This window comes from Alosa alosa, chromosome 3, assembly GCF_017589495.1.
Source record: "Alosa alosa isolate M-15738 ecotype Scorff River chromosome 3, AALO_Geno_1.1, whole genome shotgun sequence".
Taxonomy (NCBI): Eukaryota; Metazoa; Chordata; class Actinopteri; order Clupeiformes; family Clupeidae; genus Alosa; species Alosa alosa.
The window spans coordinates 6,278,570-6,295,567 of record NC_063191.1 but is presented as its reverse complement, the minus strand read 5'-3'; the positions used below and the strand labels follow the sequence as shown (position 1 = coordinate 6,295,567).

General features: G+C 51.9%; 1 non-coding gene and 1 pseudogene across 1 annotated transcript; both read right to left on the bottom strand.

Moving 5' to 3' along the window:
- Positions 1 to 3,685: 3,685 nt before the first annotated feature.
- LOC125292737 lies at positions 3,686 to 3,868 on the bottom strand. Its single transcript, XR_007193265.1, has one exon. It is a non-coding gene; the product is annotated as a U2 spliceosomal RNA (small nuclear RNA).
- Positions 3,869 to 16,789: 12,921 nt separating this feature from the next.
- LOC125292730 lies at positions 16,790 to 16,998 on the bottom strand (annotated as a pseudogene).

Genomic DNA, 16,998 nt, shown 5'->3' with positions numbered 1-16,998 from the left:
CGCTGCTCAACCCAGCTGACCACATCCTCACCAGGACCAGGTTCAGGGGAGCCCATGCGCCCCTCCGCCACAGGTCTGGTCGGGTGTATCACAGACCCCAACACCTCCCCCAAACGAAGCTGTTAGGAGTCTTGGCCAGAATCTTATAATCGCCCGTCGAAAAGCAGAGTGTCCGGCAGCCAGTTGGCCAAATCCTCCTGCTGCCTTCTTATAAAAAGCGTGACTAAACCAGACCTGAGCAAAGGGGGGCAGAACACCCGGGCCACCAAACTCTCCCTCAAACACCCAGGAGAGGTCCGCCCAACAAAGCCCAGAAGGCACATAAAAGCCGACCGGGGAGACCATCCCCTGCCGGGCGCTGCTGCTTTTCAGGGACGCAGTGATGGCCGCCCCCACGTCATCAGGTCCAGGGGCGCCTCCAGGGAGAGGCCTCTGTCTCTCGATGAAGTGCCGGGTCCAGTGCAGCCAAAACCCCCTGGTGCCTGCCGATCCTGGAACAAGTCCGTGTAAACCGCCGGCCTCTGCCAGGACCTGTCCCTGTCGGTTATCGGACTTCCCTCCGGCCCCTGCAAGGCCCCATACCCGCTGCTGCATAGCCCTGGCTGCTGCCAAAAACCCTTAGGAGTCTCCTCCATCGCCCCATTGCCCCGCCCGGAGGAGGCCGGGCGCTGCCTCCCCCCCCACATGTCCCCCTCAGCAGACCTGGAGCACCCAGCCCGGCTCCCAGCCAGGCCGAGGCCACGGCCCCCCATCTCATTAACGCCTCCCAGCTCCCGGCCGACCAGCCTTTAACGGCAGCCTGCCTAGCTCCTGCCAGCTCAGCCCATTACCTTACAGAACGAGGGCAATCTCGCGGTCCTTGGTGGCCTCCCCACCACTGCCCCTAACATCCATACAGGGCCGCATACCCGCTGCCAGCCTATAAAGAGACCGCACGCAGCGTGAACGCCCTATCCCAAGTGACGTTTAAACCGCCACATCCCCCGGATACGCTCCCAGCCCCCACCTCCACCCAAACCCCAATCAGACAGGGACCAAACAAAACCACACTTCAAACCCTGCCCACCCCTACCAAAACAAAAACAAAAAACACAAACCCTAAACGGCCCCTTGCCTGTAAACATAAGCAAGTACATACAGTATTTCATAAATTCACATGTTACAACACCTTTTTTTTTTTCCCAACAAAACCATAACAGGTCTTTATACTACCCACCACCACAACACCTACATCACAAACTCCTGCCCAATCCTCAACCCACCCCACCCTGGGCAATCCCCCTTACACACGCCCTAGTTTCCTCCTCCCCTATGAATCCTTTAAATATCCTCACACCCCTACCCCACCCCTGCCACCAATCCCAAATACCTCTCCGGCTCCAGCTTCCAGTTTGCACCACTCTTTCATGCGAGTCCCCCTAGGGTCCCAGAGGGGGTTTGAAGGCTGTGATGATGCTCCACACCACCAGCCTCTTCCTCCTCCGCCACCCCCTCAGACCCTGCCCGTACAGAATTAGGTCCCGCGTGAGGGCCCTCCCCGTCCATCCTCCCCACCACCTCCTTACCCTCCTCCACACCCCTGCAGCCCCCTGCATGACCACAAAGCATGGTCCACAGTTTCCTTCCCCACACCAGATTTGACCACAGAGTTGCCCCCTTACCCCAATCCTGTGCACCTGCTTCCCTCACTGGGAGCTACCCAGCGCTGCCAGCCAGTTTAGGTCCCTCCCCCTCCCCTCATCTCCCTCGGCTGCAACTGCACCCAATCCACCCCAGACCGCCTGTCCACCATAGCTGGCTCCTGCAACAGGGTACGCCTAACCGTCTCCCTGTACAGCTCCCTATGCCTCAGGATCAGGCCGTCCTCCAGCGCCCACGGCCACCTCGCCACAAACTTTGCAGCCACGGCATAATGCCCCGGCTGCTCCCAGGACTATTTGCTTCATCGCCTCCCAGCTGCCGGGAGTCCGCCCTAAGCCCAACCAGAACCGGGCCAAAACACAGGCATGTGGCTGAACTCTCCCATAACCACCCGTGCCTGAAAGGCCACAAACAATGCTGCCAGCTTGACTGTGAACCAGGGTACCCCCCGACTCACCTCCCGTCTCATGTCAGCCCTGCTCACCAACTCTACCTTCCCACACTTACACCATAAGTACAAATGCCTCCCTCTCCTCGCTGAGGCACGCTGGCGGCAACGGGTATACATAGGCCAGGTGGATTGAGCATTGGCAGGATGTCTGCTTTAAGGGCAATCACCCTGCCTGACAGCTGGCAACCCCTTCCCCTCCACATGCCTAACCGCTTTCACGCTTGCCACCTTCTGGTCCCAATTAAACTGCATTCCCTCCTTCCAAAAAAAATACCCCTAATACCTTCACCCTACCCTCGCTCACCCCAAAACCCCCCATCCCATCCCTCCTGCCTGCCCATGACCCAAAAAAACTCACACTGGACTTCCCCCTATTAATCCTCGCCCCTGTAGCCCTCTCAAAACAACCCAAAATATCCTTTACCCGCCTAAAACTATCCTCCGATGTTAAAAAAAGCGACACATAATCGGCATAAGCTGCCACCTTCACACATCTGCCCGCTGCCCCGGTGTCACCTTTCACCCCCCTCATCGCTCCTAAGTCTGGCTACCAGAGGCTCGATGTAGAGGATGTAAAGCAAAGGGGAGAGGGGACACCCCCTCTGCGCCACCAACCCCGTAAAAGACCCGACTCCCCGCTCCCTCATATAACGCCCTCACCCTCCTTATAAACCCCGCCTGTAAACCCCATCGCGGCGCATATCTTGGAAACAAAATCCATGGTTGACTTGTCAACGCCTTCTCCTGGTCCAGGCTTAGCAAGGCAAGGGGAAGACGTCGCTCCTCCACCCACTCCACCACATCCCGAGTCAAGACCAGGTTCAGACTACAGGACCTGCCAGGCACCCCACACGTCTGGTCCTCCACCACCCACTGCAAGACCCGTCAGGAGGCCCTGGCCAGGGGACCTTCGCCATCAGCTTGTAGTTGGACGTTCAACAGGTGATGGGCCTCCAGTTCCCCACCTCCCTCCTCTCCCCCTTCTTAAATAGCAGGGTAACCAGCCCCACCCTCATGGAGGCAGACAAGCTCTCCTGCTCCCAGAGCAGTGACACCAGCTCCACCACATCCTCCCCCACCACATCCCAGAACCCCCTATAAAACTCCGCCGTGAGTCCATCACTCCCTGGAGCCTTACCCGCTTTCATAGAGGCTAGCGCCTCCCACACCTCCTCGGGCCTCACCGGCTGCTCCAGCCTGTCCCTCGCCTCCTCTGGCAAAGTCCGGCCTATCCCCCCCAAGAACTCCCCAGCCTCCCCCCATCTCCCAGCAGCTCATCAAACAAAGCCCATTAAAACTCTCCACCCCCCCTTCATTTCCCTCCAGTCCATGGTCTCCACACACCCCTCCCCACTATCTGCGGTCCATCCGGGGACCCTCTCCCTGTCTCCTCCTCACCATATTTATTTAAAAAAAAAAGAGAAAAAGGGCGGAAAACCTAAAAGGGCCCGAAAAGGGAGTGTGGCACGGTTAACAAAAAAGCATCTTGGCAGGACTCCACGTGTCTGCTGGCTGTCAATCAAGGAGGGTTCCAAAGTCCCAGAGGTTGGTTCCGCTTGCTGGCTGTCTGGGTTCTTTTCTTCCACAATCAAAGGGATGTGCACCGTTCCTGGAGTCACTGCAATACGGTCGTCGTGGGCCCGGGTGAACAAGCCCCTCTTCCGTCTCCCTGTTCCAAAAATCAGATTAATATATTAGTCCTCGGGTAGAGGACGTATCAGATATTAAACTGATAAGAACAGATTTTTTTTCTCCTCAAGTTTATTCAGAACAAATCAAACAAATAAAGACATCAACACAAACAAGACCTCAGTCAAAACAATACATACACGGGGAACCCGCCTTTTTTTTTTTGATATTGTCCATAGTCCACACAAAATCAATACCAAAACACAACCAAAAAGGAAAACAAAACCAAAATCCAACATATAAACAAACACAGAATCAGACCATCTGTTCACAACCACCACCAACATAGCAAGCTCCCACATAACCCCAAACCCAAGCCCCTCCCAAGCCCCGCCTCCCAACCACCCTCATCCAACTCCCACCCTTGTCAACCCCCCCCAAACCCTTGCTGCCTCCTCCTCCCCCACCCTCCTGAACCACCACCTCACCTCCCGCCTAATACCCACCAACGCCATACAAAAAACCCTCTCAGGATCCACCCTAGGCAGATGCTTTCGCAGACTAGCCTCCCTCCACTCCCAAATCGCCAACTTCACCGCTGTAACCAAAACCCAGACAGCCAGTCTTTTTGCCCTCCCCAAACCACCCAAACCCACACCCAACATAACAAAATCCCGCGTCAGCCCCACCCCAGCCCAAGAACCCCACCACCCCTCCACCCTCTCCCACACCCCCGCTGCCCCTCGGCAATGCCAGAAGGCGTGCGGCCCCGTCTCCTCCTCGCCGCACCCCAATGGGCACCACGGGGTCCCCCCTGCTCCCAGCCGATGCCACCTTTCCCTCACGGGAAGGCGCCCCATAGCCCCCAACCAATTCAAATCCCGCCCCCTCCCCGTCAACTCAGAGGGCCGCAGGAGGCCCCAGTCCACAACATGGACCATCCCTGCTCGCCTCTCCTCTGTACCGTACATCCTTGCCATAACTCCACTGTACAACTCCCTGTGCTTGAGAACCACCTCATCCTCCAAACACCACCGGTTATCCCTCACAAAGTCGGCCGCCCTGGCATAATGCCAGGGCCGATCCACAGACCACGGCACGACCCTCTCCATCGGCACCAGGCTACGCAGAGGAAACCGGAACCAAAATTTTGCAAACACTGTCGCCTTGTGGCTCACCGACCCTAACGCCAAAGCGCACTGGAAGGCCATGAAGAGACATGACCCGCTGAGGGATACACGGCACCCCCCTGCCACCCAGATCCACACTCTTAAACATATCCCTCCTCGCCACCAGCTCCCTCCGACCCGCCCACACAAACCTAAATACTGCCCTCTCAAGTCTCCGCCCCGTGTAGAACGGTAGCGGAAGCACATACGCCAAATAATTCAGGGTTGGCAGCACATCCATTTTGACCGCCAATACCCTCCCCGACAAGGAGAGCCCCCTTGACCCCCACCCCACCATCTTCCCCACAATCTTGTCTAATTTCCTCTCCCAATTCCAACTAACATACTCTTCCCTCCCAAACCACACCCCCAAAATCTTTACTCCGTCCTCCGCCACCCTATAGTCCCCCGCCACCCGTGCCTTGTCCACCCACCTCCCAATGAATAGCATAGAAGACTTAGCCCGATTAATCCTGGATCCCGAAGCCTGTCCAAAGTTATCCAGAATCCCCTCCACCGCCCTAAAACTACCTTCGGACGGCAGAAAGAGGGTCATATCGTCCGTATAAGCGGACACCTTTAAAACCTCCCCCACCTGGGAGATGAACCCCCTTTACACTACCCTCCGCCCGAATCACCGCCAACAATGGCTCCAGCACCATCACGTACAGCAGGGGGGAAAGAGGGCAACCTTGCCGAACTCCCCCCCTCTGTGCCACCGCCCTCGACTGTAGCCCCCTGATCATTACATGGCTCACCACATTCGTGTACGCCAAGCCAATCCAGGCCCGAAAGCCTGGACCGAACCCCATCCTCTGTAATACCTGGAACATAAACGCATGGCTGACCCGATCGAATGCCTTTTCCTGGTCAAGGTTCAGGACTGCCAGCGGGCACCCCCTCTGCTCCGCCCAGCTGAGCACGTCCCTCACCAAGGCCAGGGTCAAGGCCCCCGACCGCCCCCTCACGCCACACGTCTGGTCCTCATGTACCACCGCCCCCATCACGCCCCTCAGACGGATAGCCAGCGCCTTCGCCATCATTTTATACTCCCCCGCCAAGAGAGTGATGGGCCTCCAATTTCCCATGCAGGTCCCATCACCCCCCTTATAGGAAATTAGACCCGTCCTCAGGGACAACGGCAAACTCCCCCTAGCCAAGCTCTCCAATAACACCTCCCTCAAGTCTTCCCCCACCTCAGGCCAAAATTTCACATAAAATTCAGCCGTGAGCCCATCCAGTCCTGGCGACCGCTACTTTTTCATGGATCCCAAAGCAGCCCTCAATTCCTCCAGGGCCAGAGGAGCCTCCAAAGGCTCCTGCAACTCCGGAGCCAGACGCTCCCCCAGTCCCCCAAGAAAGAAATCAATTAAACCCTGATCTCCCACCCTCTCCCCAAACAACTCATCATACCACGAAGCCGCGATACCCAACATGGCCTCCGTGGACTCCTCCAACCCATCAGCACCTTGGAGCCCCACCATGTCCACCCTCCTCTGCCTCGACTTCAACCGCTGAAAGAAGTATCTCGACGGCTTCTCACAGCCCTCCCGGGCCTCCAGACCCGCCTGCCTCTGCAGGCCCACGGCCTGGGCCACATAAAAGGCCTTAAGCCCCGCCTTCAGCTCCTCTAGCCGACCATGCGCCTGCGCAGGGGCCACCTCCCCCCTCAAGACCTGCCCCCACAAATCCTGCAGCTCACCCGCCAACCCAGCCACCTCCAGCCCTCCGACTCCTATTCAGCTCTTTCACCCACTCCCTACAAAATTTCCCCGTCCTTCCCTTTACACTTTCCCACCAACTTCCCCAGTCAGGATACAAAGGCCGCAGGAGCCTCCACCCACCATAAAACCACCTAAAGCGGTCACAAAACTCCAGATCCTCCAGAAGGGAGTTCTGGAGCCGCCATCTAGGCCTCCCCCATCCCGCTCCTCCCAACTCGACCCGGACCCTCACCATACAATGGTCCGAGCCCCACATAGGACCCGAGAACCACCCCGACAAAGACACCCGGGAAATAAAAGATAGTCAATACGGGACCGAGCCCCTCTAGAGTTAGTCCAGGTATATCCCGGTCCACCCCCCCCCCACCTGAACAAAAGCATCCCTCAACCCAAAATCCCCACAGAGCTTCCCCAGCTCACCCGACCCCGCCCCCCTCGCATCTACTGACACGTTCAGGTCCCCTCCAAAAATGACCACCCTAGTGGTCATCAAGAGAGGAGCTAAATCCTCAAAAAACCCCAACCTCCTACCCCGGACACTAGGTGCATACACGTTCACCCACCTCACCCGCACTCCCCTCCATAACCCATCAACAGACAATACCCTCCCGGCACTACACATACACTGGACTCCACAGTCACTGAGTGCCTGAACAAAATTCCCACCCCATCCTCCCTCACAGATCCCACTCCCCATGCAGAATCCCCTCCTCCCAATCCCAGCAAACCTGGAAATATCCCCCCCATCCCTCAAATGACATTCCTGCAAAAGAAAACCTCAGCAGGAACAGACTTAAAAAAGGAAAACACAGCCCTCCTCTTCAGGGCATCCCCCAAACCCCGCACATTCACAGTTGTCACTGTCAACCCCCCCATAACGAAACCCAGAAAAAAGAAAGCAAAACTCCCCAAACACACAGCAGATAACAATAACGAACACATCCCCACACAGCCAAAGTCCAATCTATTACATAGAAGTTCATTTTCAACATAAAACTCACGACTTGCCGTCCCGTCCATCACCCGGCCGCCCTCGGTACTGTCCAATTTTAGTCCCAGCGGCAGCAGCTTCCGGGCGGGCGGGACATGGGCCGAACCGCCACCGTAGACTGCCGCACCACATTCGGACTCTGGCTTTCCAGCGCTGACGGGCCGCTATCACTGGACACAGTCACCAGCCCCTCCGCCGAGTCCTCGTCGTCCGACTCCGCCACCGAGGACCCTTCCCCCGACGAGCTGAAAAGGGCCGGTGACGAGATGGCCCCCTCCACCTCCAGAGTCGTCCGGTCCAACAACGGCCCTCCACTCCTCTCCGCCGCCTTCCCGAGCACCTGGAGCTTCACCAGGCCTCCCCGATCACTCCCCGACTCTGCAGGCCGCTTTTCCCCCCTCTGCGGCACCTCAGGCTCCGGCAGCATCTCCTCCACCTCAGACATCGGGAGGGAACTCCACGCCTTGTCGCCCTCCACTCCGCCCTCCGGGCCACCAGACGGCGATGTCTCCGAAAGCTGCACCTCTCCATCACGATCCGCCACCAGGGGGAGCCCCCCCTCATCCTCACGACCATGCGGCCTCCTGTGTTCCCGGGAGAGCGCAATGGCCGCCTCGGCTAGCAACGGGTCGCTAGCTCCTGGCCCTTCCCTCCCTCCAGCCTCTCCTTGCTCGCGCCGTTCGACCACCTCCCGCTCCTCCTCACCAGCCTGCCGACCAACTGTCTCCGCATAAGTGCGTCGCCGCCACGAACAGTCCCGAAATAGGTGGGAAGCCGAGCCACAGAGCGAGCAGAGCTTGGGCTCCCGACAATCCGCAGCCTGATGTCCATTTTTGCCACAAAACCGGCAGCGCAAACCCGGACACTGCTGTTTAGCATGCCCCCGCGCTCCACACCGTCTGCAGTACTCAGGCTGCCCTGGGTAAGTCAAAAACCCCCTATCCGGGCCCAAAGAAAAAGAACCCGGAGGGTGCATTAACTCACCCAGGCTCCCAGGCACCACCCGCAGCTTCACTAAGTAGCGCCGCTTGCCGTTCCACATCCCAAATGTCTGTAGGCGAGTCCCTCCAACAACCTCTGAGCAATAGCGCTGCAAGAAAACTTCCACGTCCTGATCCGCCACCCAGGGATTGTACATATGCACAATCAGCGGCAAACGGTCCTGCGCGAAAAGTGGCCGCACCTGGAGCCCCTTAATCCTCTCGTCCTCTGCTTTGTCCGCCCACGCCGTCAGGAAACGATGGCACGTCGGCAACGCGCCAAAGGATATATCCACGGATCCTGAGCTGGAAAAGTCTTAGTCAAGTCGAGTGCTCTTTGGGCCGATAAAAAGTCATTTAATAAAAGGGTCACGTCGTCCATGTAAAGTGCGCAGGTCGCAGTCAGTCCACCTGGCAAGTCCAGTCCTTTGATCCATTTGTCCTTTCTCAATATCTGTGCCAGCGGCTCGATGCACGCAACGAACAGGAGTGGGGATAACGGACACCCCTGGCGGACGCCAGAGCGAACATTTATCGCATTGGTTAGGTGCCCATTTACTCGAATTTTGCTGTTGATGTCTTTATACAGCAATCCCACCCACTTTAAAAACCTCCCTGGAAAACCCATTTTTTGCAGTACCTCTAAAAGTTACTGGTGCGAGACCCGATCAAAAGCTTTCTCAAAATCTAAATTTAGCACTAAAAGCCTAATATTTCTGTCTCATAAAACAGATGAATGTCTCGGACCAGCACTAGGCTGTCCGTGATCCTCCTTCCAGGGACGGCACAGACTTGATCCGGGTGGATCACGTCCTCTAAAACAGTCGACATGCGTAAAGCTAAAAGTCTGCTAAAAAGTTTACAATCACAGTTTAAAAGCGTTATGGGTCTCCAGTTTTTAAGGTCAGTCCTGTCACCTTTTTTATATAGTAAAGAAACTATCCCTGATCTAAAACTGTCTGGAAGTCTGTCAAGTTCGTCAAATTCTTTAAAAACAGTCAGCATGTCGTTGGCTAAAATGTCATAAAAGGTAACAAAATTCCACGGGGAGCCCATCCTCTCCCGGGCATTTTTCTGTTTTAAAACCTTTAAGACATTTTTAAAAGCTCAACCAATGTAAAATCCTCTGTTAAAACTTGTTGACTGTTAAGAGTTTTATTTAAAAACTCTAAAACTTCCTCCATCACCTCCTCATGCACCTCTTTCTCTGCGTACAGGTCTTGATAAAACAGTTGTATCATTTCTAAAATCCCCTCTGTGCAATTTTCTTCCCTCCCATCATTTTTTAGCTTCATTATCCCACCCCCTCTTGATATTATTTTCTTAAAGTACCTGGTGCATTTTTCTCCTTCTTCTGTTTCTCTTTCTTTGCTTCTTAAAATTGTTCCTTTACTTTTGAATTCGGCTAAAACTGACATTTCTTTTCTTACCTGCTTGATTTCTTCATTAAAATCAAAACCCATGTTTAAAAGGTTAAAATACCTCTGTAGTCTCTTTTGCAGCCCCAACATGCACCTCCTCTCTCTCTCTCTTTTGTCTCTACCTTTAGTCTTAAAAAAATTCTTGGTCTTACCCTTCACCATCTCCCACCATTGTGCATGTATAAATTAAAAGTCTTGGAGGGTCTGCCAGAGGCTGAACTGCTCCCTGTATTCTCTAACTATCTCCTCATCCTGTAACAGGGAACAGTTCAGCCTCCACAGCCCTCCACCTACCGTCACACCTGTGACCCTTGGCAACCCCCCCCAAACCTCCCTGGCCTTCTCAACCCCATGCACTTGAATATATTCCTGCACATGTCTCCCCACCTTCCCCAAAAACCACCCAAACACCACATGTGGCGCCAAAGCTGGCGTCTTTTTCCTGACACATCCCCTCCTCCATTCCCACAAGGCCAATTTCACAAAAGAAATTCAAAGCCACCCTCTTTCCCTCCCTCCGGCCCCCCAAACCCCGCCCCCAGAGCACCATCTCTGCCGTGAGACAGCCCCGCCCACCCACACCACCACTGATCCACCAAACCCCAAGTCCCCCTGGCTCCCGGGCAAGACCAAAATGTGTGATCCAGCGTCTCCTCCCTCCCACACCCCACTGCACACAAAGACGTGCGGCTGATGCCGTGTCGGTACAGGCGCTCACGCACCGGCAACCGACCCAGCGCCGCCAACCAGTTAAGGTCCCTCCCTTCCCCCTTCAAAACAGAGGGCTGGATGGCACCCCAATTCACCCTCCTCGCCACCACTGCCCTCTCTGCGGCCCTTTCCTCCATTTTCGTGTCTTTTCTTCAGGACCTCCCTTCTGAGTCTTTCCCACTTCGACCCCCACATGAAATAAAACACCGCTCTCTCCACACCTAAAAGAAAGCTCCTGGGGGGACTAAAAACAGAACACAATAATAAAAGCAGGGCTAAGATGACAGCTTTAAAAATTAAAACCTTACCTTCGAAAGTCATCTGTCGTAGTCCCCAGAAACCCAGTCGTTGTCTGACTTTCCCTAACACGTCAGTCCAGTTGCCCCGTCCACCACCCTCATTGTCAAATTTGATGCCTAAAATTTTCATGTCTGTCTGTTTAAAATTTACTGCCAGATTTGGTCTTACGTCACCCCACGGCCCAAAGAGCTGGGCCTCGGACTTGCTCCTGTTGAGCTTGGCGCCCGAGGCCCTTCCGTACCAGTCAGTCAAGTCGAGTGCTCTTTGGGCCGATAAAACGTCGTTTAATAAAAGGGTCACGTCGTCCATGTAGAGAGTGCATGTCGCGGTCAGTCCACCTGGCAAGTCAAGTCCTTTGATCCATTTGTCCCTTCTCAAGATCTGTGCCAGCGGCTCGATGCATACAACGAACAGGAGTGGGGATAACGGACACCCCTGGCGGACGCCAGAGCGCACACTAAGCGCATTTGTAAGGTGCCCATTTACACGAATTCTGCTGTATATTTCCGTATACAGCAAACCCACCCACTTTAAAAACCTCCCTGGAAACCCCATTTTTTGCAGTACCTTTAAAAGGTACTGGTGCGAGACCCGATCAAAAGCTTTCTCAAAGTCTAAATTTAGTACTAGAAGCCTAATATGTCTGTCTCTCGCAAAACAGATGGCGTCCCGGACCAGCACTAGGCTGTCCGTGATCCTCCTTCCAGGTACGGCACAGACTTTATCCGGGTGGATCACGTCCTCTAAAACAGTCGACATGCGTAAAGCTAAAAGTCTGCTAAAAAGTTTACAATCAAGATTTAAAAGGGTAATTGGTCTCCAGTTCCTCATGTCAGTCCTGTCACCTTTTTTGTACAGTAATGAAACTATCCCTATTCTAAAACTGTCTGGAAGTCGGTCGAGTTCGTCAAATTCTTTAAAAACAGTCAACATGTCATTGGCTAAAATGTCATAAAAGGTAACCTAAAATTCCACGGGGAGTCAGTCCTCTCCAGGGCACTTTCCTGTTTTAAAACCTCTAAGACATTTTAAAATTTCAACCAATGTAAAATCTTTCATTAAAAACTTCTGATTTAAAACTGTTGAACTTAAGAACTCTAAAACCTCTTCCATTGTTTCTGAATGTACGTTTTTTCCTGCATAGAGGTCCCCATAAAATTCTTCTACTATTTTTAAAATTCCCTCTATGCAGGTTTCTTCCCTCCCTTCTTCTTTTAATTTAATTATCCCACCCCCTCTAGAAATTATTTTCTTAAAAAAATATCTTGTACATTTCTCGCCTTCTTCCATTTCTTTTTCCTTGCTTCTTAAAATCGTTCCCTTACTTTGTTGTTCGGCTAAAACTGACATTTCATTTTTTACTCTTTTTATTTCTTCACTAAAATCCAATCCCTCATTTAAAAGGTTAAAATATCTCTGTAATCTCTTTTGCAGCCCCAACATGCACCTCCCCTCTCTCTCTTTTTTGTCCTTACCTTTCATCTTAAAAAACGTCTTGGTCCTACCCTTCACCATTTCCCACCAGTGTGCTCGTCGGAATCAGAAGGTCTTGAGGGGTCTGCCAGAGGCTGAACTGCTCCCTGTATTCTCTAACTATATCCTCATCCTGTAACAGGGAGCAGTTCAGCCTCCACAGCCCTCCACCTACAGTCACACCTGTGGGGAGTGAAAGGGTGCAGGAGAGCATGCAGTGATCTGAAAAGAAGAGGGGGGGTCAATGTAGCATCCGTGGGTATGGCAATCTCTTGTTAAAACATAGTCGACACGGGGAGGCTCGGGCCCGTCACCACTGTGCCAGGTGAAGCCCTCCTCCCGTGGATGCACTTTTCTGTAACAGCCCCTAAGTTAAAATCTTTAATTATGTTGTTTAAAACCCCGGATGTTTTGTCTAATTTAAAATCCTCCCCTACCTTCTTTCTGTCTTGTCTGCTTAAAACACAGTTAAAATCCCCTCCGACCACTAGGGGAGCCCTCCCTACTATGTGGGGCTGCAGTTCTATTAAAAGGTTGTGTCGGTCGTGTTTATCATTAAAACCATACACATTAAGAACATTAAAATCCCTGTCTAAAACAGTCAAGTTGGTTAAAAGGGCCCGTCCGGGTCTCACCACTGTGCTGCCCTTCACCAAGATGTGTGGATTCTTGATCAAGATGGCTTACCCCGCCCGCTTGTTAAAATGGACCCGCTCCACACGGAGGGTCCCGGGTCCACATCTGTTACCACTTGCTGTAATTGTTTGGTGGGGCAAGGAGCACTCTTGCAGCAGAAATATATCTGCATTCAGAGTGCTCAACAGGGATAAAATGCTCTGAGCTCTCACTAGAGTCTTCACACTTCTTACATTGATTGTTGAGATTGTGAGACTCATGAGCAGTATGATAAAAATGAACACGACAGAGTTAACCCTTTACCCGCCAAAGTCGCGAAAAATTGCGACAAACAACGCCACTGATTAAAACAGACGATAGACGCGAGTACAGTGTAAAAATCTCATTTGTACTCTTGACCACTAGTTGGCAGACACCCAGAGCTTCGATTCAAGCTCAACCTTTTTTTTCAAAGTTTTCAGGAAGCATGTGAAAACACGCCGAGAAACACACCTAAGAAGACGGCATTTCTCCATAACGCCGAAGCGATGCGGGCCATAGTTTTGCACAAATTGAAGCAGAAATACACCAAATGTTGAAAAAAAATTCACGCGGTGATGAAGTCTCGGTCTTTTATTCATTTATTCTTATTCTAAAGGATAAAATCTGCATTTTGGAGGATATGATCGATCGTCTATTGGCAGTGATAGTCACGGAGCGTCTGTGAGTGGAGGTGCGCCATTTGCGTCTTTCCGACAGTGTTCACTAAGCATACAATGCTTATTTCGACCCTCTGCCCAACATAGCTGTAGGTGCCAGTGGTAATAGTGATGATAGTGTCCGAATGGACGTGGTATTACACGCCGATTACACACGAGAAACACAGAAGACGGGCATTTCCTCCATAACACGGAAGCAATGCAGGCCATAGTTTTGCACAAATTGAAGCAGAAATACACCAAATGTTGAAGAAAAAGTTAACATGTGATGAAGTCTTGGGTCTGTTATTTACCTAGTCTGATTCTGAAGGAGAATATCTGCCTTTTGGAGAATATGAGCGATCGTCTAGTCACAGCACGCCTGTGAATGGAGGTGCGCCATGGCGCGCTCTTCCGACAGTGTTCACTAAGCATACCACGCTTATGTCGACCCTCTGCCCAACGTAGCTGAAGGTGCCAGTGGTAAAGGTGATGATGGTGTCCGTAATGGACGTAGTAAAGACAGCAGGGGTAGTAAAAATAGGGCTCTGAAGAACTACAGTCACCCGCGATAGGAACTGATTTGACCAGGCTACTTTATTGTATAGTAGAATAAGATTTGTGGTAATAGTAATAGTTTACTATTGTTGGTTTACATGTGACTGCTTTCCTGTTCAGGTGTTATGTGGGTGAAATGACAAAAAAGTAAGCAAAACTGCTCAAATATATGTACAACATCCAGTATGTACTGAAATGTGCATAATTCGAGGTGGTTGTCATTCAGTGACGTCATAATATGCAAATTAGATGTGTAAATTTACCCCCTTCATAAACTTTTGTTCATACTCAATGATTTTCACATTTACAGTAGGACTTTATCTCTGACCACTTTCAAGCCATGGCCTTTTGAAATTTTGATGTAAAAATCGAATGATGTTTTTTTTTAAACCTGGCGCCTAAAGGGTTAAAATACTACAGAGACATGTTTTTAAAACAAGTGGAGATCAACCGGGCTTGGTCTCCTGTGACACCTGCTCCTCCTTTATGACCATTGAATTTGGTTCAGAAGGGTCACTGGTGTCTCCAGCGTCGGGCTCGCAGAGAAAAAACTCTTTGCTGCCCTTTGCGTGGATGCTCTGAGCCATGCGATAAAAGACACCCTGAAGACAGCCCACCGGGCCCGAGGAGATTCTAAAGGTCTCTTATGCTGCGCATTGGGGAGTGAAGCAGGTGCTTCAGCCCCCTCAGAGGCCACACTCACCTCCTCAGCGGTTTTGGGAGGCGGGGCTTCCATCACTCCTTCAGGCTCCTCCTCCACCTGCTCCATCTCCTTTCCCAGCTGGGAGGGTGTGGCCTCCAATCCGTGCTCTGACTCTGCCTGGGTGTTAGCTTTGCTCAGAGTCGTGGGCTAGTCCCTGAAGCTGGCTGGAGGTTTCCTCCAAAACTTCAGGGACCACCCTTCCTCCATTTTGTCCTCCTCTTCCTGTTCTTGTTCTGGGCCATGCGGCTGGGCTGCCATGGCGGCCATTTTGGTAGCCTTTAGCTTGTTATTAAAGAGCTAGGGCAATCTCTGTAGAGATGGGATGAAACTCCACAGAGATTACACTTTCTGGCCATTTGTGCAATCTTCTAAAAAGATGCCCAATCTCTACACTTCCTGCATACAATTTCCTGGCACGCTTTAAAGTGCTCCAAGCTGGTCGCATTTTGCATACACAGCTTAGGCATCCCTTTTGGTAGTGGATGTAGCCCCTGCCCTCTCCCAACACAATCATAGACGGAATCTCGACGGAGGTTTCCAGGTAACTGCTCGGGTCTTCCCATTGTTTAATGGGAACTCTCCACGCAGCAGTTCCAAATGCCGCCCCTCGGCCCAAAACCTTAACTGGTGGGCTACTTAAATCCAACAAAATCTAGCCAGCCATGTGCTAATGTCTCCCCAGTCACAGTTTCATTGAACATTCTAACAATCACCACTTTCTGTGAGTTGTCCGAAAGTTTCTCAACTTCAAACATGGAGAGCTGGTCTTTACAAGTCACAAACCGCTGCCAAAAACTATTAAGCAGTGAAGCCGAAATAAAAGCTAACATCGAACCCTTTGTTCCCAGGCAGAGTCACCAAACAATTCAATTCACTAGCATTAAAACCAAGCATTTGTTGGACACACTTTCTTGAAAAGTCCAATCTGGACATCTCCATTAGCCTTCCATTTTTTGTAACAAAATTAAAACGTACGCTGTGGTGCCTCCTCATGCCAGCACGAGCAGCCGACATGGTGGAGACACCACCAGCCTAAACCTAAACTAAAACCACTAAAACTATAAATACTTAAGACAATAAATTAACTAAAAAACTAAGCTAAAAGGCTAGGCTAAAACAAGCTAAAAACCACACAATAAAAAGGAGCTAAACAGCGCTTACCTGGGCCTGATGTTTTAAAAGGAACTCCAAAGGAAAAGGCAGCTGCTTAGACCTGTAAAAAGAGACAAAAAACAAAACGAAAAACAGTAATTTTAAGACAGAAAACACACAAACCAATATAACTCCCCGATGAGAGTGTCCAAACCACCACAAGGTAAGGACCGCCTTTCCTCTCATCCAAAATGAAGTACAACGACCGCTGTCTTAGCCAAAGGTCGCCGACTTTGACAGAAGCTCCGCCGGGCAGAGATCAGAACTGGTTGTTCCCTCCACGGAAACTGTAAAAGGTGGGTCCGCATTGCTCTGGACGGAGGTCGGTGGCGAGGGGCCCCCGCAGCCAGAGGGTTGCCTTGGGGCTGGACAACCCAAAAGGGCCCTATTTATTAATTTAAAAAAAAAAAAAAAAAAAAAAGGAGGTGGCACTAAAAAGGAGGTGGGTTGGGCAAAAAGACCCGGCAAGGACTCACGCGGTCTGCTGGCTGTCTGTCAAGGAGGGTTCCAAAGTCCCAGAGGTTTGTTATTGGTTATTGGCTGGCTGGCTGGGTTCTTTCTTCCACAATCAAAGGGATGTGCACCGCTCCTGGAGTCACTGCAATACCGGTCGATGCGTGCGGGAGCGGACGGAGCAAGCCCCTCTTTTCCGCCTCCCCTGTTCCAAAAATCAGATTAATATATTAGTCCTCGGGTAGAGGACGTATCAGATATTAAACTGATAAGAACAGATTTTTTTTTTTTTTATTGAACTTTAACAGAGCAGCAACAATACAAGGTAT